This window comes from Physeter macrocephalus, chromosome 8, assembly GCF_002837175.3.
Source record: "Physeter macrocephalus isolate SW-GA chromosome 8, ASM283717v5, whole genome shotgun sequence".
In the NCBI taxonomy this organism is placed as follows: Eukaryota; Metazoa; Chordata; class Mammalia; order Artiodactyla; family Physeteridae; genus Physeter; species Physeter macrocephalus.
In genome coordinates, this window is record NC_041221.1 from 39,253,071 (window position 1) to 39,276,599 (window position 23,529).

The window sequence follows — 23,529 nt, forward strand, 5'->3', positions numbered from 1 at the left end:
GGAGGATCCCACGTGCCGCGGAGCGGCTGGGCCCGTGAGCCATGGCCGCTGGGCCTGCGCGTCAGGAGCCTGTGCTCCGCAACGGGAGAGGCCGCAACAGGGGGAGGCCCGCATACCACACAAAAAAATAATAATAATAATAAAAAATAAATAATATGAGAATTAGTTGATTTTAGGTATATGAAAATTTCCTTTCTAAAGACCTGTGATTCTTGTACCTTTCAACATGGTAGTTTTTGTAGATCTTTTAAAAAATTTCTTCATTATTATGGTACTATTCAGTATTCTTCTCATACATTAATCAATGATGCTAATGTATCTTAATATAAATAATCAATTTTATTTAGTAATTAAATAAAATACCATAGAATTATTTTTTAAATACCTTATGATTTTACAACGTTTATATTAGGAGCCATCAAGCCCTAAAATATTTTTCCTGAAGAGATCCGACAAGATTTTATATAAATTTTGAGTAAATGCTTATTTTTGCCTTTTTTCTACTTTATTTCATATTCACACCACAATAAAGGCTCTTTTAATTTAAAATATAAACCATAGAGCTTTCCTTAAAGGTGACAGGGGAGGACTGGAACTGTCAAAGACTGAGTGACAGGTGGGGTTGGGAATCAGTGAACGGTCTTGACGGACTCAAAGTTGCTGGCGGCTTGGAACTGCACCTGGTAGGACAGTGGATGGATCTTGCAACTGTAGACTTTGGACATAAACTGGTTAGTGGGCTGCTTGGGCTGGCATTCAGTGTGCACCATGAAGAGCAATGTGAGGGAAACTGGTACCCAAGTAGGGGCCTTCCGTGTGGTGCTGCCTCGATGGCGTCTTAGGTGTGGAAACGTCCATGCACTTGGGGCAGTAGAGCTTCACCAGGGCCTCACCTGGGGTGTCAGAAGGGCTATTGGAAAGTATTGGCTTATTCTCACAGTGCACATGGGGCAGTAGCCAAACTCTTCCTGCTGGTACTTTTCCAACATCTGGGTAGTGCCATGGGTTGTGAGGATATAGGTGGTCTGGGTGAACCCATACAGCATCTTGGCTGACTGCTTAATCAGGGTTCTCTGGTTGGGGCTGTCTTCCAGCTCTTCATCAGGCTCTAGGTCCAAGATCATGTCTAGAGCTTGTCTACAGTGAGGCACCTGCTCACTGAGTTGACTGAGATTAAATTTGTCCTGGGTGGAGTCTTCATCCACTTCACAGAAGAATTCATAGTCATGGAGCCCACAGAACCAGTATAAATAACACTTCCTGATGTTTAAATCATTTTTTTTTAAATTTACCATTTATTTTTCCTTACTGATTTCCTGATGCTTGTCTCTGTAATTTTGCTTTCTTGAGTGATCATAAAAGTCTTTGAAAGTTAGGGGTCTTTTTTTTCTTTTGTTTTGCAAAGCATGTCATGATTCAAATGTGTTTCTACTTATTTTAATGAATTAATAAATAAAAATATCATGAGAATGATATTCTTAATTTCTATGTACTTTTTTTTTTGTTGTTTTTTGCTATACGCGGGCCCCTCACTGCTGTGGCCTCTCCCGTTGCGGCTATGTACTTTTTTTTTTGTTGTTTTTTGCTATACGCGGGCCCCTCACTGCTGTGGCCTCTCCCGCTGCGGGGCACAGGCTCCGGACGCGCAGGCTCAGCGGCCATGGCTCACGGGCCCACGCACCCCGCGGCACGTGGGATCCTCCCAGACCGGGGCACGAACCCGCGTCCCCTGCATCGACAGGCGGACTCTCAACCACTGCGCCACCAGGGAAGCCCTCTATGTACTTTTAAGTGTTTATTGAACATAGTATCGGTAAAGACTAGTGACCACATCAAAAGAGTTCAGCTCAGTGGATTGATTTCACATGTCAGAAATTACCTGCTTAGTCAGACTCAGATCAAAAACAGAATACCAATAACCTAGCACATTCTCATCTCAGTAAAAACTGTTCCAGTTAACTGCTCTCATGACTTCTAAAGCCAGAGATTAGTCCTGTCTTTTTTTGTACTTAGTATTGATAAATTATGCATTATGTACATTATAGATGATCAATTCCCATTGTGTGAATATTTCACAATTTTTATGGCTTCTCCTATGAGTGGACATTTATGTGGGAAGCTTCCAGTTTGGGCTTACAAATAATGCTATAATGAATATTCTAGTGCATGCCTTTCAGTGAACTTAGAATGCACTCCTGTTGGGTTTAGGTATATATATAGGAGTGGAGCTGATTATCTTTGGAACTGTGTATCTTCAGCTTTTGTAAATACTGCAGTTTTTTGAACTGTCCTTATGCTTGAGTTTTTTAAATTTTTCTATTGATACCTTTTTTTTTAGTACATCTTTATTGGAGTATAATTGCTTCACAATATCATGTTTGTTTCTGTTGCACAACAAAGCAAATCAGCCGTATGCATACACATGTCCCCATATACCCTCCCTCTTAAGCCTCCCTCCCATCCTCCCTATCCCACCCCTCTATGTCATCACAAAGCACCTAGCCGATCTCCCTGTGCTGTGCTGCTTCTTCCCACCATCCATCTATTTGACATTCGGTAGTGTATATACATCAATGTTACTCACACTTTGCCCCAGCTTCCCCCTCCCACCCCACGTCATCAAGTCCATTTTCTATGTCTACCTCTTTATTCCTGCCCTGCAACTAGGTTCATCAGTACCATTTTTATTTTTTTTTAGATTCCATATATATGCGTTAGCATATGGTGACATACTTCACTCTGTATGACAGACTCTAGGTCCACCCACCTCACTACAAATAACTCAATTTCGTTTCTTTTTATGGCTGAGTAATATTCCATTGTATATATGTGCCACATCTTCTTTATCCATTCCTCTGTCGATGGACACTTAGGTTGGTTCCATGTCCTGGCTATTGTAAATAGTGCTGCAATGAACATTAGCGTGCATGTCTCTTTTTGAATTATGGTTCTCTCAGGGTATATGCCCAGTAGTGGGATTGCTAGGTCATATGGTAGTTCTATTTTTAGTTCTTTAAGGAACCTCCATACTGTTTTCCATAGTGGTTGGACCAATTTACATTCCCACCAACAGTGCAAGAGGGTTCCCTTTTCTCCACTCCATCTCCAGCATTTATTGTTTCTAGATTTTTTGATAATGGCCATTCTGACTGGCATGAGGGAATACCTCATTGTAGTTTTGATTTGCATTTCTCTAATAATTAGTGATGTTGAGCATCTTTTCATGTGCCTCTTGGCCAACTGTATGTCTTCCTTGGTGAAATGTCTATTTAGGTCTTCTGCCCATTTTTTAACTGGATTGTTTGTTTTTTTGATATTGAGCTGCATGAGCTATTTGTATATTTTGGAGATTAATCCTTTGTCTGTTGTTTTATTTGCAAATATTTTCTCCCATTCTGAAGGTTGTCTTTTTGTCTTGTTTATGATTTCCTTTGCTGTCCAAAAGCTTTTAAGTTTAATTAAGCCCCATGTGTTTATTTTTGTTTTTATTTCTGTTACTCTAGGAGGTGGGTCAAAAAATTCTTCCTGTGGTTTATGTCAAAGAGTGTTTTTCCTATGTTTTCCTCCAAAAGTTTTATAGTGTCTGGTCTTACATTTAAGTCATTAATCCATTTGGAATTTATTTTTTGTGTATGGTGTTAGGTAGTGTTCTAATTTGTAAGGCAGTAGTTCTCACACTTTGGCTCTGGGACCAGGAATATCAGCATCGATTAGGAACTTGTTAGCAATGCAGATTCTCAAGTCCTACCCAGACCCATTGTTTCACAACCTGAATCAGCAACCCAGGGTTGAACAGGCTCTCAGGTGATTCCCATTGCATGAGAGAACAATGACCACAGTGAAGTCTTTACCTAAGTGATAGAGTCAGGGCTGTTCACTAATGGATTGGTATATTTTTCAATATTTCAACTCTAGTTTACCACACAGATATGACTGGAGATAAGATTTTCATTTTAAAAAGATTGCTTTTACAGTCTTAACAGTGGATGGATTAAAAAGGGAAGTTTACTAAGTCAGGGACTTTTATAGTCCAGACAAAAAATGTTAAACACAATCAAGGGTGCAATTGGGAAATCTGTATTTTACATTTACTTTTTTCATTAACCTAAAAATAGTCTCTAAAAATAGTCTATTAATTTTTAAAAATTAAGAAAAAAATTACTGCATTTTAATCTGTCTTTAAGAGGCAGATTGAGGAGATACTTAATAAAGAAAAGTCATTTAAATCATTTATTAGGTTTTTTAAAAATATACATATGTAATAAGAGTTCTCCATCCTAAAATTTATTTTTTCCTGGAATGAAGGCTGAGCTATGTAACTTTTGAAAATTTTAGTGGATTATGTTTAAGTCACTAATTTCTAGTACTGAATCCTCTCACTAGATCTTTGTAGAACTGTATTTAGTTTTTTGTTGTTGCTGTTTCTTTTTTTTTTGCATATTGCCTTTATTTTGCAGAAAATGTTTTGCTGATTGTCTTTGGCTATTTTTTTCAGAAGAAAAATATTGCCATTGTAAGTTTAACAATACAAGAGGCAATTACATATGCTCAAAATAAATACATTCTAATGGGCAGAACAGTGAAATTTCCATTTCAATTAAAGTCTGTTGTCCTCAACTATGAGTTTATTATTTTGTCCTTAACAGCTCAACTATAAGTATGATAACTGTCACAAAAGGGACCTGAAAACTACTCTGAAGCAACAAGGAATGCAATTGAGAGTATGCTTTTATTTCACTAAATAAGACGAGTTGAGTTTATTAATTCTAGTGTGTCAAATCTTCTATATGCTGTATGAGACACATAAAAATAAGTTTCTGGATCTTAGCAAACAAAATTTAATTATGATCAAGTAATGGTGATTTAATAGTCCAACTGAGTTTTGTTTCCATACTTAAATTCATTTGTAGCATATAAACACAACATAGGACTACACTTGTGTTGCAGATGATGGGTGGGGTTATTTTTTTGATGAACAGCAGAACATATATTCCTTTTCATATTTTAAAATGAAGTTAATAAGATTTTTCTTTTCTTTCTTGACCTATGAGACTGTCATTTTGTACCTAGATCAAATCAACACTGGTAGACATAAAAAAAAAGTAGTGTATATTTTAAGGAAAGGCTTTGGTTTACATGGAAGGTGGTGACAGGGATATCCATGAGGTTATGAGGTCAAGGTGTGATATTGGCTGTCAGGAATATCTGTGGCCATGACATGGTTCTTATAGAGTGAGAATCCTGAGGAGAAGGGACCTGAGATTATTTGGGTAAGAGAGCGTTCACTGGGAAGGACTGGACTCCCAGCCCATTAGGCAGCTATGCTGTCTGAGACCCTGGTGCGAAGGTGCCCTGCTAGCTGACCACACGTTGGGGTACTGATGCAGTCCTGTTGTGCTCAGGAGTAACATGATAGTATGTACACACATGCTGAGGCTGAGCTAAGTTCATGGGATCAGATCATGGACAACTTGCAAATGAATTGTCAGAATAGGTTGGAGAATTTTTCCAATGAGTGTATGGGCTAAGTATGAGCTTGTCCAAGTGGGAAGGGGGCCTAGGCACAGCTTTGAGGACAGGGACAGGGATGGGTGAACTGTGGTTCCTCAGCATAGAGCATTGTTCACAGCCATGGGTGGAGAAAAGTGAGACAGGACCTCCAAACTGAGGATGGGGGTTGACAGCAGATAGAAGGAACTGAGTCCAGGGATAAGTTACTTCCATTAGTAATACCCAGGTTGCCGTTTGTCTCTGGGTTCTTCCATCTTATCTTTGTGATCCCTGCTTCTTTTTGCATCACAGCAGGCCCTTGCAAATCAGTTGTATTTAGTTTTAAGAGCTGTAATCTCTTTCTGGTAAGCCTTGACAGATATGCATTGAGTCTTGAGAATGCCATGGCTGGTAGTCATCCCCTGTAGACCCTCAATTCGTACTATATGAATTTAGAGTTTTTATTTATGTAAGGAGTTCAATATGCACATATGGCTTGGACTGACCCCCCCAGGCACCCACTCTCTGTTCACACACTTCCAGAAGTGGTTGCTCTCCATCACAAAGTCCAAGATGAAACAACACATGGTGTTTGGGTCCAGGCCAGACATACTCAGCTTCAGCACTGGGAACATCCTCCTGCTGTTATTGGTGACCATCACCTGGTTGGTGAGCTCTCTGAAGTGCAGCCACATCTAACTTTTCTTGGTTGACACTGGGGTCACCCTTCTCCCTGCCAGCCTGTAGCTCTCGCTTCAAGGAGCTCAGCTGGTGGTCCACTCTATTGCAGGCTATTCTACAAGTTCTGGACACCAAGGGAGCTTGTCCTCTTGCTGACCCTTCTTCATGGCCCTCCAACCCAGACTTACTTACCCAAGAGACATATTTAACTCCTTTCCACAGTCACTCTTCCAAGAAAAGGAGCAGCAAAGGTCTGCAGTTCCCAGGCAGAGACCTGTGAGGAGAAGACTTGAAGGTAGGGGAGGGGCTGAGGGGTGAAGATAGAAGATATTCCCCTTGAACTCCTGCAAGGCATGACTAAAGTAGCTCTTTGTGGCACTGGATTTGCTTTAAACAATTAAAAATCAGACTATTGACTAGCACACAAATATTTATAAAATATACAAATAAAACTATTGATATCTTTGAAGCCCATTTTTAAACAAAAGGAACATTTTAAATGTGCCAGGATATAAATTATGGGTACCTCAGGATTATTATAACTTTTCTATAACATTTTATTAGATCTTTATGCTGTTTTAAAAAATGTTGGCCACTGATATTTGAAATTTGATAGGTATTTATAAAGTTTCCTCAAAGGATTCTTATGACAGCTGAAATTTTTGACTATTTAGACAGACACTTTGGGTTGGCTACTCTGTAAAGTACCACATGCTGTGATTATTACTTTTTGTGCTTTCCAAGTCAACACCCGGATGCCTGTGAACCTGACCTGCACAGAATAGTTATTTTGGTTCTTTAAACTGCCTGCCAAACTGTTGCAGTAGCTTTTTCATATGGGCAGATGGCCACTTCAGAACAAATCAAAATATGATATTTGGTCTCTGAACTTACCTTTGAATTCAAATCTTTGAATATGAATGCTAACTCAGATTGAATTTTGGGTCTGATTAATTGTTTTGATGTTCTTAGGCAGTTTGCATGAAATATATTTGATCAAATAACTTAACATGGACTTCACTTCTTATTAGTTGTATAATGTCCCTTCTGGTGTGTTAAATGCAACAAAATTTTTGAGGATATATACTAATATGTAGCTCCTACCCAGCATATGATGAACAAAATATGTATTAACAAGAGACATCAATCCATTTCTGAGGTTATGCACATAGTTTACTGCTGAAATGCAGTAAAACTTTAAAATTTGTAATTTCTGGTCAGAGTTTATGAGAAACATGAATATGAGCCAAATAGGTAAATTTAGTGTTTTTTTTAACAAGGTAGGTATGGCACAGACTTCAAACTATAACACAGATTTCAAGCAAACAAGGGTAATTACATTGATTTAAGCAGTTATTTCCCATTTATTCATATATTTTTTGGTCTTAATTCAGAGCTAGCTTAATTCACCCCTCCCTCCCTCCCTCCCTCCTTTCCTCCCTCCCTCCATCCTTTCCTCCCTCCCTCCCTCCTTTCCTCCCTCCTTCCTTCTTCCTTCCTTCCTTCCTTCTCTTTCTTCTGTTCTTTCTTTCTCCTATCTCTTTAAACTGCAGTCCTGAGTAAAACGGATGGTTTCAGATTAACCTAATTAATTACAACTAAATTGCCACTTATGTCATTAACCCAGGATACTTCCCTGGGCTACTCAGATCCAAATGTAGATTTCATATTTTCAATGGAACAGTGTTTGTTAGAAAATATATTTTATATTGTATTATAATCTTTATAATGAGAAAAATGCTAATTAAAACCAAAACCATTAGTCACCTGTAAGATTTGAAATATGTGAAAAGTTTGATAACACTCTGTTGGTGAGGCTAAGGAGGAAAGAAGCAGTCTAATATTTTGTTTTTCAAAATGTAAAATGGGACATCTATGGAGAGGATTTTATCAATATCTAACAAAATCATAGCTGTATTTGGCCTTTGACCTATCAATCCCTCTTCCAGGAATCTGTTCCAAAGACCCAAAAGTACACTGACATTAGTTTGAAACGACATGTGTCAAATGTTCTTCAAGGTAACATTATCGGTACTAGTAACAAAATTGAAATCACCCCCAAAATCCAAAATTCTAACACCAAAATCCAACAGTTATATAAACTGCAATATATCTACACAGTGGATTACTATGTACTTGCGCAAAGCAGTTGGGAAGAACTCTACAAAATGGATTAAACGGATTATGTATTGTATACTTTGGAGTATAAATTGTTAAGTGATAAAAGGAAGTTGCAGAAAACTGTGTATAGTATGTCACCTTTTGTGTAAGAAACCCTCCCTTCCTTCCTTCCTTCTTTCCGTCCTTCCTTCCACCCCTTTCTCTCTCTTTCATCTCTGTTTCTTTTCTTTCTTTATTATTTCACAGTTTGTGCTCTTTTTAAAATATTTGCAAAAATAAATAAGGGAAGGAGAGAAGAAAAACTCATAAAAAATGTTCCTTATAAGGTAACTGTCTCTCTAGTCTTAAAAGTGGGACGTTGAAATCGTCTACTATTATTGCACTTCTGTTTTTCTAGTCAATTCTGTCAGTGTTTGTTTTATATATTTAGGTGCTCTGATGTTGCATGCATATATATTTGTAATTGTTATATCTTCCTGGTGATTTGACCTTTTATCATTATATAATGTCCTACTTTGTTTTTGTGATAGTTTTTTGTTCAAATTCACAATAAATTTTAAGCATAATTAACTGTCATTAGCACAAATTCATGAACTGTATCTTCGCTTTTCTCATTTTTTGAAACCTTATATTTATAATCTTAGTTATTCATATTTGGTAAATAAAATTATTTATAAAGAATTCAAGTTATAAGTAAATGGAAATGTATCATTCAATTTTTGTTTTCTTGCTAATGGAGGAAATTAAGCAAAACTAAGATTTTTAATTCATAAATATGGTAATAAAATTGAACATGTATTTAAAGTATTGAAATAGTATAACTGAAGAATAAAAGAAACATTATAATAAATGCTTTATTATCATTAATGTTAAATTCTTTTGATTACTGATTTTAATTGAAGATTTAAAAAATACACTATAAAAAATAAAAGTACATTATAAATATATGTTTAAAACTTGTAAATGTTGATAGAACTAATTGTCCTGTTGAATAATGGAACAGAGTTCCTCATCTAATTATTTAATTTTTATGATCCTTGTGAAATAACAGTTAACTATTTGAAACGTGCTATTCTTTTTTGTATGTGTTTTACAGAAAGAAATTGTATTCTGTCATAGCTTACATTTCTAAATTCAAAAAGGCAAATATTTCAAGACCTTTATTATCTTGATCATTTTGACACATTTAAAAATCATCCAATTTTAACAAAGATGTCCTTACCAGGAAATGGTAAGTTCTACTGACAAGTTAAAACGAATGATCAATTATTATTTTTAATTATATTTGTTACTGGGAAAAAGAAATTGTAGAAAACGAGTCAGGGAAGAAAGATTATATCCTTTAATTTGTAATAAATTTATTTGTAAAGATGGATGATGTGATGCCTAGCTGTGAAAATAAGTAACATGACAAGTAAATATTAAAGCCGTGGAAGTGATCTAAAAATAGCTGGATAATTATTGCAGATTATATAATTGTGGGTTTCTGGGGTAGGATTAGAGGTACCAGCAACTTTCCACTGGAAAAAAAACTTCAGGGACTTATATTCTATTGCCAGAAGAACTGGGGAATTTAAACATAGAAATAGAGTAATTGGATGATTTATTTCATAAGCATACATTTTTAAATGTTGCTGATGACTTTTCTTGAAAGTAAAGCCAGAAGGATTTTAAGATTCTTAACTGTAAATATTAGAAATGATTATTATAATACTTTCCATGATAAAATTATTTGAAACTTACTCTTGTATCTTCCCAGTGAAAGGTGATTCTTATTTTTTATTGTGGCTAATTTAATGAAATAATATTTTATACAAAACACAATCTTCCTAACTTGGAAATTATAATTAATTAAATTAAGAACACATTTGCGTTTTGAGTGTTGTCATTTAGACTGTGGGCATTATCAGGGCACAATAATCCACGGTGAAAATTTAGTCTAGTTGAAGGCCAATTATTTTACTTCCTTGTAATTCACATGATATGTGCTTGCAAATAGAAGCAGCCACTAGCCAAGTAACTAGGGAGAAACAAAGAGCCTTGGGTGGGTGATATTTCAAATTAAACAGTATAAAGCAAAGAAAAATAACATTTTAACACATAAAAAATGCTAGAAAAAATGTTTATATGCATGATTCTAGTTTGGTAATTGCTTCTATTCTAAATTTTTTCATATCAATTCAACAATAAGCACCTTCCTATCATATAAATCACTATCACTTATAAGTAAGTAGGGTTGTAGTTTTAAAATATTTGGTTTTATCAAGTAATATATGCTCATTAAAAAAATCACATGTTAAAGAATGTTTTATATTAAATATCAACAGAGTCAGACCACTTCTTCACTTCTAAGTCTACTCTCCAGACAAGTTCTTCAAAATTGTTTATATTTTGGTTATTTCCCTTCTCAAACAATATATAAGATATTTTCTGAATTTATTAATATCAGATAACATTTATTATTCCCCCAATATCAAAATAAATATTTAACTCACTCAGGTCCTCTTCTCCATCTGTTTTAGTCAATTATGTTATTGTTTTTGTTTTTCTGTCAATTATCTTTAGTATAAACAATGTAATTAAACTCAATCATTTTTCTATAGTCCTTTAATTCAGTTTTCATACTTTATATGACAATTTTAATGCCCTTGCTTCTCTACCCAATTTTCTTTACAATCTGCTTTGTGTAAGTTACACTTTTATCATAGCTCTTGGATTTTCATTCCATCCTTAAACATAGCATCTTCTTTCCATGGCCTGAAGATTGACTCATAATTGAAAGTCAATAAACAATATTTTCATCATTATGATTGCAAACATATTGAGCAATAAAATACCAATTATCTTCCCATCTTTAGGAGTTCAAATCCAAATGCCCCTTGAGGGAGAATGTTAGGCTCAAAGAATTTCCTCAGTTGGTAAAAAATCATTTAAAATTATATTTGGAAAATAATTTCCATCCTCAGTTTCTGTCATTTTTGGAGGTTATATTGGCCATTTAAAATTACATGTACTGCTTTTATTCTCAATATTTTTCAGTTCTAAATCATGCTTATCATTATGTTCTACTACCTTTATTTCTTAAAAGTACCTGTAATGCTCTCCACTGGAATTTTATTACCTTCTCTGTTGGGTTTTCTCTTTGTTTTTCTTTTATTATAACTTTCTTTTGCTTAATTTACATATTAGTTTCTTTTCTTCCCTTAAGCTCATAATGAAAGATCTTCATAAACTATGAAATTAGCAAGTAACATTTCTGAGTCCTAAGCACTATAGTGTTGATTTTATACCTTAGGAATTTCTTTAATCTCCTGAAAATGAAATATATACATATATATAGACAGTATGTGTTCCCCCAGCTGATTGGTAAATAGGACTGTCTTCTAGTTAGGTCTGTACTCAAGTGGGGTATTATAGGATGAGAGGCTACACACAGTAATCTCTTTTTTTCACCTGATCATAGCAGTCTGCCTCGCTGTTGATAGCACAAGCACCAAACTGACAAAGGCTTTACTTTGAATCAACATTCAGACTATTGATCTTATTTAGGATTTAAATGTTGTATTTAAATTTTTTTTAAAGTTTCATTTTGAAGTAATTGTAGGTTCATTAGCAGTAATAAGAAATAATGCAGAGAGACCTCATGTACTCATTTCCCAGTTTCTCTCAATGGTAACATCTTAGATTATAGTACAATATCACAACCAGAATATTAATTTTTATGTAAGATGTGTGACTTAAGTCAAGGCTCAATGTTTTTTTAACCTATCAGATTGCTCTAGTACCATTGGTTTAAAAGGTTATCTTTTCTGCATTGAATTGTTCCTTTCACTTTTGTCAAAAATCATTTGGGCATATTTTTGAGTTTATTTCTGAATTTTCTGTTCTCTTCAATTGGCCTATGTGTCTATTCCTCCACTCACACCACACAGTCTTGATTACTAAAGATAGTATAAGGATGAATTGGGAGATTGGGATTGACATATATACACTATTGATACTACGTATAAAATAGATAACTAATGAGAACCTACTGTATAGCACAGGGAACTCTACTCAGTGCTCTGTGGTGACCTAAATGGGAAGGAAATCCAAAAAAGAGAGGATATATGTATACGTATAGCTGATTCACTTTGCTGTGCAGTAGAAACTAACAAAACATTGTAAAACGACTATACTCCAAAAATTAAAAAAATAAATAAATAAAGCAGTAATTTTAAAAAGATAAAGAAAAAAATAAGACTTAAAATTGGGTAGACTGGCTTCTTCTACTATATTCTTCATTTTCCAAATTCTTTTAGTTCTTCTAGTTCCTTTGCTCTTTTCCATATATATTTTTAAATAATCTGGTCTATACAAAAATTCTTGCTGATGTCTTGATGAGAATTGTTTTAAAATTACATATCAATTTTGGCATAACTGAAATCCTTACTGTTATGAGCTAAATTGACTCTCCCCAAAATTTATGTGTAGAAGTCTTAACCCCCAGACTTAACAATATGAGAATGTGACTATATTTGGAGATACGGTCTTTAAAGAGGTATTTAAATTAAAATGAGGTAATTAGGATGGGCTCTAATCCAGCTTGATTTGCAATTAGGACACAGACACACATAGAGGAAGACTCTGTGAAGGTACAGAGAAGAGATGGCCATTTATGAACAAAGAAGAGAAGCCTTAGGCAAAATAAAACCCTGCTGACATCTTGATCATGGACTTTAAGCCTCCAGGATTGTGAAAAAATATATTTATTTTATTTATGCTACCCAGTCTTTGATATTTTGTTGATAGCCCTTGCAAAACTAACAGTTACCAAGCTGAAGCTTCCAATCTATAAACACTGAATGTCTTCCATTTATTTAGAACCTCTTTGATTTTTTTCATTAGTATTTTATAGTTTTTTGATGACAAGTCTTGTAAATATTTGATTATTTGGATATATTTCTATATTTCATTTTTTCAGTGATTATAAAAATCTCACTGCCCATAGTTAATTCCTAGCAAATAGGTTTACAATTAATATTTTATGTTTGTTTTATATCCTGTATCCTTGCTTAACTTATTAATTCTAAAAGGGTATTTTTTTGAGTATATGTGTATTCCTAGACTTCAGTTTGTATATAATCATATTATCTGTGAATAGAGACAATTTTCTTTCTTTCTTACCTACATGTGTCTTTTAATTATTTTTCTTCCCTTACTGAACTTGCTAGAACATGTCATACTATGTTAAATGGGTGCAGTGAGAGTGAATATCCTTGCCTTATTCCTGATCTTGAGGAGGGAAATAATTCAGTCTTTCATCATTAAGTATAATGTTAACTTTGGGATTTTTGGTTTTGTTTTCTTTTTGTTTTTGATTTCCATAGATGCTGTTTATCAAGTGGAAGAAGTTACTCTCTCCTATTTTTCTGAGAGCTTTTTGTTTGTTTGTTGTTTTTACAACATGAATGGTTGTGAAATTTGTCAAACCCTTTTTCTGCATTGAATTATATGACCATGCAATTTTTTTTTCTTTAGGATTGGGTAAATTACATTGATAATTCTTGAATATTGAACTGGCTTTACATGCTGAGAATGAATATCAATTGGTAATGGCGTATAATTATTTTTATATATTGCTAATTATATTTATTAATATTTTGCTAAGGATTTCTACATTTATTTTATGATGGAAATTGGTCTGTAGTTTTCTTTTTGTGTATTGTCTTTTTCTTGTTTTGGTATTACTGTAATAATACCGTCATAGCAATAGAAATAAAAATCCAGTATTTTACTTCAAAAACTGTGATCCTCATGAACAAGATGTGTGATTTCTGTCATTAAAGATGTGGGGATAGGGAACTAACAAGCCATTATTTTTAAGTTTAACACTTGTAATTTATTCTCTGGAATCATATGATCATTTACCATATGTGATTGCCAATAGGTGCATTTTACAACTACAGTAAGGGGTGGTGGGGAAGTACAAAGAGATTCTTCTAATACCAGACACAAAACTGAATTTCTGTGTAATTTAGAACAAATTGATTTAACCTAATGGAATTGAAATTTCTATGCTGTAAAATGGGAATTATGATGCCAACTATTAACAGTATTGGGGAAATCAAATGAAATAATATAAGTAACATCTTGTAAGAAAATAGATTTTTTAATAAGCTCGGTGAGAAATTAACTATATCTCTATTCTCTATCTATCATCTATAGAAATAGAAAAAAATAGAAGGATGGATGTGGGCTGGGGATAAACAGGATTTCCATTTACAACATCCATCATGTCCTTAAAAGAGAACGTAGACTAGGTTTTGGTGGGTTTGACAGGAAAGTCAGAATCCAAGTTGCTCATAAATATTTCACAGGAAGGACATAGATGCTGCTTAAAGTTCTTTCTGAATGGTATTAGGTGACTTGACTCTGAAAAAGCTTTGAGCTTAGAAAAAATGAGCTTTGTGTATTGACAAGAGTCCTCACATGGGAACAGATGCAAAATTAACAGACTCTGCAACCCAAAGGAGGCTGGCTGAATATTCCTGCTACCTTTGCTCTGATCATGTGACCACCTCACGTTTCTGTCACTTTCATTAAATAAAAATTAATCTTAACATATTTGGTCAGGAGTGGGGGTGGGTTGGCATGGGTGTCTACTCTGTCAATTTAAAAAGTATCCTTTAGTTCTCATCACCTAATCAGTTGATTTCAGCTCCATTTTCCCCCTTTTCTTTCTTTATCACTGCCTAGCCTTGTCCCCTCGGAGTTTCAGAACTTGTTATTCATAAATGGCATAACTCGTGCACCCTTTTCCTTTTTACTCAGAAGTTTTCTTTAAAATCAAAGGATTACTTGGCTGATTATAAAATTCTTGCATCACATATTCTTCCTCTCAGTATATTTTAGATACTGATCAAACTGTCGCCTTCCATGAATATTACTGTGAAGATGTCGAATCCATCTTTATATTTCACACTAGTAGGGGGCATGATTTTTTCCCCTCCTACTCCTAGGATTCTTCCTTTGTACCTGAATTTTAACATCCTTACCAGAATATGCTTTGATTTGGAATGGTAGTTATGAATGTTAGGTTTCATTATTTCTTGGAAATCTATGAGCCCCTTCAGTCTACACATTCAACTTGTCTTTATTTCAGAAAAATGTTGAAAAAATTATACTTTAGACTCCTTCTATATTTTCATTTGCTTAGTTCTTCTTAAAAATATCAATAATGCATGTTAGATATACCTTTTTAAAGTCTAGCGTTCCTTCTGTGATCATGTTTACATTCCCCTTTCTCTCTCCCCGCTCCACCTCTCTCCCTCCCTCCCTCCCTCCCTTTCTTTCTCTCTGAGTCACCCTCATCACTACTTATAAACAACTAACTTTTTCCACCTATAACGGTGGAAATGCCCTATAACGGGCATTTATTCTCTACACTGGCTTTTCATTTTTTGTCATATTGTGACATTTTGCAACTCAATTCTGTATTCTTTGGACATCCTATAAAGTCTCTTTGGAATACTTTTTTCTCATTGTTCAAATTTCCCTTATTACTTATAAAGATGATATTTTCTATAAATTCCGTGAGAATAATGAGAAGCATTTCTTTCATTCCTTTGTTTTACTGTAACCATCTTTTCATCGCAAATGGCCGTTTACTGATTTAAAGAAAAATGTTTTGTGCATAGAGCATATATCATTTTCTTTCTAAGTAGGATTCATCTTTGAATTATTTTTGCCGCTTGCCAGAGATGTTGACAACTGTGGTAACTGGCACTACCTGGGGCGTGGACTCAGAGGTGTTGACTCCAAACTTTTCCTCAACAAATTGCTTGGGTGACAGAAAAATCTTCTTTGGTATTCAGCATACATTTGGTGGATGTGAAAACCATTCAGTATTCAAGGATGGGGAAATTTATAGCTGATCACGGGTGACTAGAGTGATGGAATGGCTGAAGGTGTTAAGGGAAGAGGAGGGTTGTTCTTCATAGATCAAGAAACTGTCACTGCCTTAGACTACAACTCATGTGACCGTTTTCGCCCCAGAGCTGCTGACAGTATGAGGGGTAAGCTCTCTGTCTGTGTCTGCTACTGTTAGAAATGCATTTTGCTGTTAAGCAAAAACCAGGAGCCCACTCTCCCATTGCTGCTAAATTACTCTCAAAGTTGCTGACATTCACTGCTGCCTAAAATCACCTTTAAAAAAACAGCTTTATAAAATATAGGTTAAATATTATAAAATTCACCCATATTGCGAGCATTTAATTCAACAAATTTTTGTATATTGCAGAGCTGGTCTGCCTTTCATTGCCTCCACCCCTGCATACTCTTCTCCTAGAATGGAGGTTCCATACCAAGAAGAACATGAGCAAGATGCCTTCTTTTGTCGTTATGGTACTGCTACTGTCACAGCCCTTAGGTGCTGAAAGGAACTAAATAGCAAAGTAATATTCTGTTTCTTCTTTCTTCCTTCTAGATTCCATCTAGTGCCTCCAACTGGCAGAAACCAAGAGAAATTCAGAAAGCTAGGGTGTCTGAAATATGTGGCTTGCAGGTTTATCCCTCAAAAGTACAGAAGAAAGTGCAGAAAGGAAAAGTGTAATATTGAGAGCCCACTGTATTAAAAGCTAGAGTATCCAGAGCACCCCCACAACTTATAAAATCATGGATTACCTCCTCTATTCCTGTCTTAGCCCATTCAGGCTGCTATAACAAATTACCATAGACTGGGTGACTTATAAACAACAGAAGCTTGTTTCTCACACTTTTGGAGGCTGGGAAATTCAAGATCAGGTGCCAGCAGGTTTGGTGTCATTCATTCATGAGGGATCTGCCCTTATGACCTGATCACCAACCAAAGGCCCCACCTCCAAATGACATCCCACTGTAAATTAAGTTTTAACATATGAATGGGGGCACTAACATTTAGTCTATGGCAATGCTTTTCTTTCTCTCCTCTATTTAGCTTTCAGTGAAGCAACTTTCAGGCTAGGGAAGAAAATGTACAGATGGTTTTATTTATTTTTATTATTTATTTATTTTTTATTTGCCAGGTATCTGCTTTTCTGTCGCAAATATCTGGGTCCCAACAGGATATATTCCACAGTACCCAGAGCCTTCTTATAATTCTTGATATCTTAACTGTCATTTTGTAGAGATTATGCAGAATAAGATACTTAATTTTTTGGAAATGTAGAAATATCTTGGAGACTGAGGAAGTTTGTGAAAATAAATATCATGCACTCTTGTTTAGGTTAATATTTACATTTTTTGGCTAGTATAATTCTATTTGTATCTTGAATTTTTTTTTTTCTATTATATTAAAACTTGAATTTTCTACTATTCTTTTGTTCTTTTGGGCATTTGCCAGGGGTTGAAAAGATGAGATTGAAATAAAATGCTTTTATTCCACTGAGTTTTAACAGAAAATTTGCATTCTTCACTTCCAGCCTGTCTGAAACCAGTTTCTAATTGTCTCTCAGGAGAAACAATACTGTTCCTTCACCCAGTACTTTTTTTTTTTTTTTTTTTTTTTTTTTTTTGGTATGCGGGCGTTTTTTTTTTTTTTTTTTTTTTTTTTTGGTGGTATGCGGGCCTCCCTCTGTTGTGGCCTCTCCCGTTGCGGAGCACAGGCTCCAAACGCGCAGGCTCAGCGGCCATGGCTCACGGGCCCAGCCGCTCCGCGGCACGTGGGATCCTCCCAGACCGGGGCGCGAACCCGGTTCCCCTGCATCGGCAGGCGGACGCGCAACCACTGCGCCACCAGGGAAGCCCCCACCCAGTACTTTTTGTTGTTGTTGTTCCAAAGTTCATATCATGGGTCTGTCACAGAAGCAAAATTATAAATTGCAAGTCATTAAGGTATGGTGAATGCCCATCTGTGTAAGAACATGTCAAAGAAATGTTTACCCAGTTGGAATATCACTGGCCAATCTACTATCTACTACTGTATATAGTATGTGTATTAATATCCTAGGGCTGCTATAGCAAAATACTACAAGTATATGACTTAAAGCAACAGAAATTTATTTTCTCACAGTTCTGGTGGCTCGAAGTCTGGAATTGATGTGTCAGCAGTGCCAGGCTCCCTCTGGAGACTCTCAGGAAGAAGCCTTCGTTGCCTCTCCCTAACTTCTGATGATCACAGGCAAACACTTGGCGTGCCTTGACTCGAAGTTTCATCCCTCCAACCTCTGTCTCCACCATCACATGGCCCTTTACCCTGCGTGTCTACCTCTCTGTGTCTCTTTCTCCTTATAAGGACACTAGTCATTGGACTTAGGGCCCACCTCAATCCAATACGACCTTATCTTAACTTGGTTAAATCGCAGAGACCCCGTTTCCAAATAAGGTCACATTCACAGGTGCCTGGGTTCAGGACTTCAATATATCTTTTGGGGGGACACAATTCAGCTCACAAGGGTACTAGATATTATTAGTAGCATGGAGCTGGAAGATCTGGTAGATTTTTAGACCAATGGCAGCCAACATATAGTATACTGATATTTATATCAAACTGACTGAAATTACCTAAAAATTTCCAAAAATGAATAAATCTTCAACTTTGAAACCACTCACCTGCTTATTCCATTTTCTATTCAAAATAAATATACAAAGTATGATGTGTGTGTGTGTGCACGTGCTATATGTATCTACATGGATTTATGTGTAGGACTTTTCAAAAACCTCATTTCTAATTTACAACTGTAAAACTGAATTCTGAAGCTTAGACTAGAAAGAAATCAGGGCTTCACGTTGAGGCGGTAAAGTTACACATGCATCAATTCTGATAACTAAATTGTTCAACCAATTACTTTTTTTTCTTTTTTTAATTGAGATACAATTGACATATAACACTGTGTAATTTTAAGGTGTACAATGTGTTGATTTGATGCATTTATATATTGCAATGTGATTACCACCATAGTGTTACCTAACACCTTTAATGTGTCATATAATTATCACTTCTTTTTTTGTGATGAGAACAATTAAGATCTAGTCTCTTGGTAACTTTGAAGTTCATAATACAGTATTGGTGACTATAATTACTATGCTCTACATTAGAACTCCAGAACTTATTTATCTACTAGCTGTAAGTTTGTATCCTTAAATAACATCTCCCCAATCCCCCAACCTTCAGCCCCTGGTAATCACTATTCTACTCTCTGTACTTACAAGTTTATCTTTGTTAGAATCCACAAATAAGTAATATCATACAGCATTTAATCTTTCTCTGTCTGACTTAGCTCATTTAGCATGATAAATCAGGGTCCATCCATGTTGTTGTAAATGGCAGAATTTCATTTTTTCTCATGGCTGAATTATATATATATATATTATAATTATAATATTAATTATAATATAATATAATTATACATATACATACATATATATTTTACATCTTATTTATTCATCCATTGATGGATACTTCAGTTTTTTCATATCTTGCTTATTCTGAATAAAGTTGCAATAATGACAGAAGTGCTGATACCTCTTTGATACTTTATTTTGCTGGGAAAAGAATACTCTCTTCAACAAATGGTGTCTGGAAAACTGGATAACCACATGGAGAAAAATGAAATTGTACCTCTATCTTATATTCCTCATAAAAATTAACTCAAAATGGATTAAACACTTCAACATATGACCTGATACTATAAAACATCTGGAAGAAAACATATAGGGACAGCTCCTTAACATTGATCTTGGCAATGATTTTTTGGATTTGACACCAAAAACATAAGCAACAAAAGCAGAAATCAACAAGTGGGACTATATCAAACTAAAAAGCTTCTGCACAGCTAAAGAAACAATCAACAAAGTGAAAAGGCTACCTACAGAATGGGAGAAAATTTTTGCAAACCATATATGGAGTAAAGGGTTAATGTCCAAAATATATAAGGAACTCATACAACTCAATACAAAATAATCCAACTAAAAAAATGGGTAGAAGAACTAAGTAGACATTTTCCAAAGAAGACACCCAAATGGCCAACAGGTACATGAAAAGATGCTCAACATTCAATCTGGAACAATTCTTGAGTGTACAAATCCTTCACCTCCTTGATCAAACTTATTACCAAGTATTTTTTTCTTTTTGATGCAATTGTAAATGAGATTGTTTTCTTAATTTCTCTTTCTGATAGGTATTATTAGTGTATAGAAACACAACTGACCTTTGTATATTGATTTTGTATCTTGCAACTTTACTGAAACTGTTTATTAGTTATAACAGTCTTTTGGTGAAGTCTATTATAAATATTATATCATATCATCTGCAAGCAGAGACAATTTAACTTATTATTTTCTGATTTGAATGTTTTTCATTTCTTTTTCTTGAATAATTGCTCTGGCTAGGACTGCCAGTACTGTGTTAAATAATAGTGAGAACAGGCATTCTTGTCATGTTCCTGATCTTAGAGCAATAGCTTTCAGCTTTTCATCACTGATTATGATGTTAGCTGTGGGCTTGTTATATAGGACTTTTATTATGTTGAGATAAATTTCTTCTATATCCACTTTGTTAAGAGTTTTTTATTATGAAAAGATGTTGAATTTGTCAAATGCTTTTTCTGCATCTATTAAGATAATCACAGGATTTTATCCTTTATTTTGTAATATGGTGAATCACATTGATTAATTTGCAAGTGTTGACACATCCTTGCACCCCAGAAGCAAAGCCCACTTGATCATGGTGTGTGATCCTTTTAATGTACTGTTGAATTTTAGTTACTAATATTTTATTGGGTAATTTTACATTTAAGTTCATCACGGATATTGACCTGTAATTTAATTTTTTTGTATATCCTTGTCTGGCTTTGGTATCAGGTAATGATGGCCTTGAATTTGAATGTGTTCTTTCCTCATCTATGTTTTGGAGAAGTTTGAAAAGGAATGGTACGACTTCTTATAATATTTTGTAGAATTCACCAGTGAAACCATCTTGTCCTACAACCAAAGATAGGAAATCTGAGAGGAATGAAATATTATGACAAAACATCATATCTTAATTAGAGAGCCTAATTGAAGTTGGGGGACAAAGTCTTGGTTTCTGTGGCAGTAAATTACTCAGTTTCAGTAAGAGCTTCTCACATGCCACTATGTTCTATTTAAACATGACTAGGATTTCAGGTGATCCTATGACTGGAGCTACTCATCATCAACTGGGCATAATCATATCATTAAGCAATAAAGTCAAGTGGGCACAGTAGAAGTTGACTATATAATGAAAATGATACATTCAGAATTAGGCCAAACAGTTATGAAAAGATCCAACCAGATGCATGTATAAGTCACCTAGATTCCTGAGCCACTTACAACAGTGTGGACTGTTGCTTTTTCACTAACCCTCTTGCCTTGAGTCCTTTCAAAGATTGTGGATGATACTAATTTTAAATGGTCTCCATGATGGATGGTACTCGTACTTCCCCTCTCTTAGAGAGGAAGTGATGGCAAATTTTTCTCCCAACAATGCAGGACCCATTTTGTGACATGAGAGCTAGAACTACTGGAGGAATATGATATCTTAGTGTTACAAATGGTGGACTGTTTCTATATACCACTGTAGGAGCTCTGTTTTACTCACTTTTATTCCAGCCACCCCTGAAGGGAACTGTTCTTCAGCATAAAAGAGTCTTGCCTCAAGTCACAACAGATGACTTTTGCCCCTCACCACGTGGTTTCTCTGTTGACTCTAAGGCATGAGGTAAGATATAACCAAAGGTGACTAGACCAACTCATTTCAGTATTTCCTGGTCTTTCCTATTTTTAGCACCAAAAGGCACTCAGGACCGCCTCAGTCCCAGGAATACCTGGATATTTAATCATTCTAAATACAACCTGGCTGCCTCACATATGCAACATATTATTGGAGTAAATCTTTGAAAAACATGCAATGGGAACTGATGGATCAATGATTTTTCTTTTTGCTCCTTGGTCCTGAAATACACTTCACACTGCTTCTCAGGCAGTCTCTTGGAATCATGGAAGTAGCAGCCCCTAGTGATGGAAATATTCGGAATATCTTTCTTTCGGCCCTCCTTTCAGTTCTGTTTCCCTTCTACTATTTTTCACCATTGTTCCCTGAGATCACCTCCCCACTAATGTATTCACATATACCTTTTTTTAAACTGTTCTTTCTTAGCGAGTTGCTATAAGATGCATGCTATATTAATAAAATACAGTTATACTTGGATTTGAAGTACTAAAGGAAGCTGAAATGATAGTGAAAGGCATGGTGAATTTTAGATACAAATGTATGTTTTTCAGATATAAGTTTCTTCTAAATGTTACTTTGAAGTTAAAAGAAAGTAGACTGTGGAAAAAGAAATTAAGAGTTCGGAGCATTATCTTTTTATATATATAAAAAGGTGCATAATTTGAATTGGGATTGAATCCTTCTTGAAAGATCAGAGAATTAGATCACCTACCTTTCCTCCCACATTTCCACCCATTCCCTTCCAACTTTCATCATTTCTGTTACTTAAATTTTTCTGCTATAGCCTTAAATTCCACAGTTGTTTTATATAAATCATATTTTAAAATAGACTAAAGTCCTTTCACCATATAAGGCCAAATAGAGATTGCTTTAGGATCTACATCACTTCATCCACAGCTGTTTTAGAAATATTCTAACAATTATAATAAGCATAAAAAAATGCCAGAATGTTTCTGATATTTCCTGTTATTATATCAATATCAATTCAAATGTACTGAAGTCTTACATTTCTTGGTTTTCCTTTGTAGTGAACATGTTTGGGTCCTTACCATAATTCAGCAGGATCACCAGTTTCTTTGCCAAAGCTTCTCCAGTCATGAGTTACTTTTTCACATTTATGTCTTAGTTCATTGGATTTAATTGTCTAGTTTTTTTCCCTCTTTGTTTTTAATATTTGTGAAAGCCATTTGTAGGTGTCTGAGTTTCTGCATGTTTGTGAGTGCTTGAGTGTTGCTTTTATCCAGTTTTTTTTTTTTTTTAAAAAAGGTTGGGTAGAAAATTTTTATTTCACACTTTCTCTCAGAACTTTTCAGACATAACCCTTCTGTCTTCTGTGAAGAAATATCACATTAGTCCTTTGCTTGCTTCTCTGAGTTTTTTGTCTGGTTGGATTTTGTCTTCAAGAAAGACCAGTGGGTGTTAGGTCTTATTTTTTAGCTTTTCAGGTTTGACAATGTATATGTTCTGATTTCATAGTTGAACAACACCTTAACTAGGTATAATATAGGGTCATATTTTATTTACCTGAA

The 23,529-nt window shown here is 35.1% G+C and overlaps 2 pseudogenes; both read right to left on the minus strand.

Moving 5' to 3' along the window:
* Window positions 1–629: 629 nt before the first annotated feature.
* LOC102988709 (casein kinase II subunit beta-like) lies at window positions 630–1,295 on the minus strand (annotated as a pseudogene).
* Window positions 1,296–5,262: 3,967 nt separating this feature from the next.
* LOC112062038 (T-box transcription factor T-like) lies at window positions 5,263–23,098 on the minus strand (annotated as a pseudogene).
* Between the last annotated feature and the right edge of the window lie 431 nt (window positions 23,099–23,529).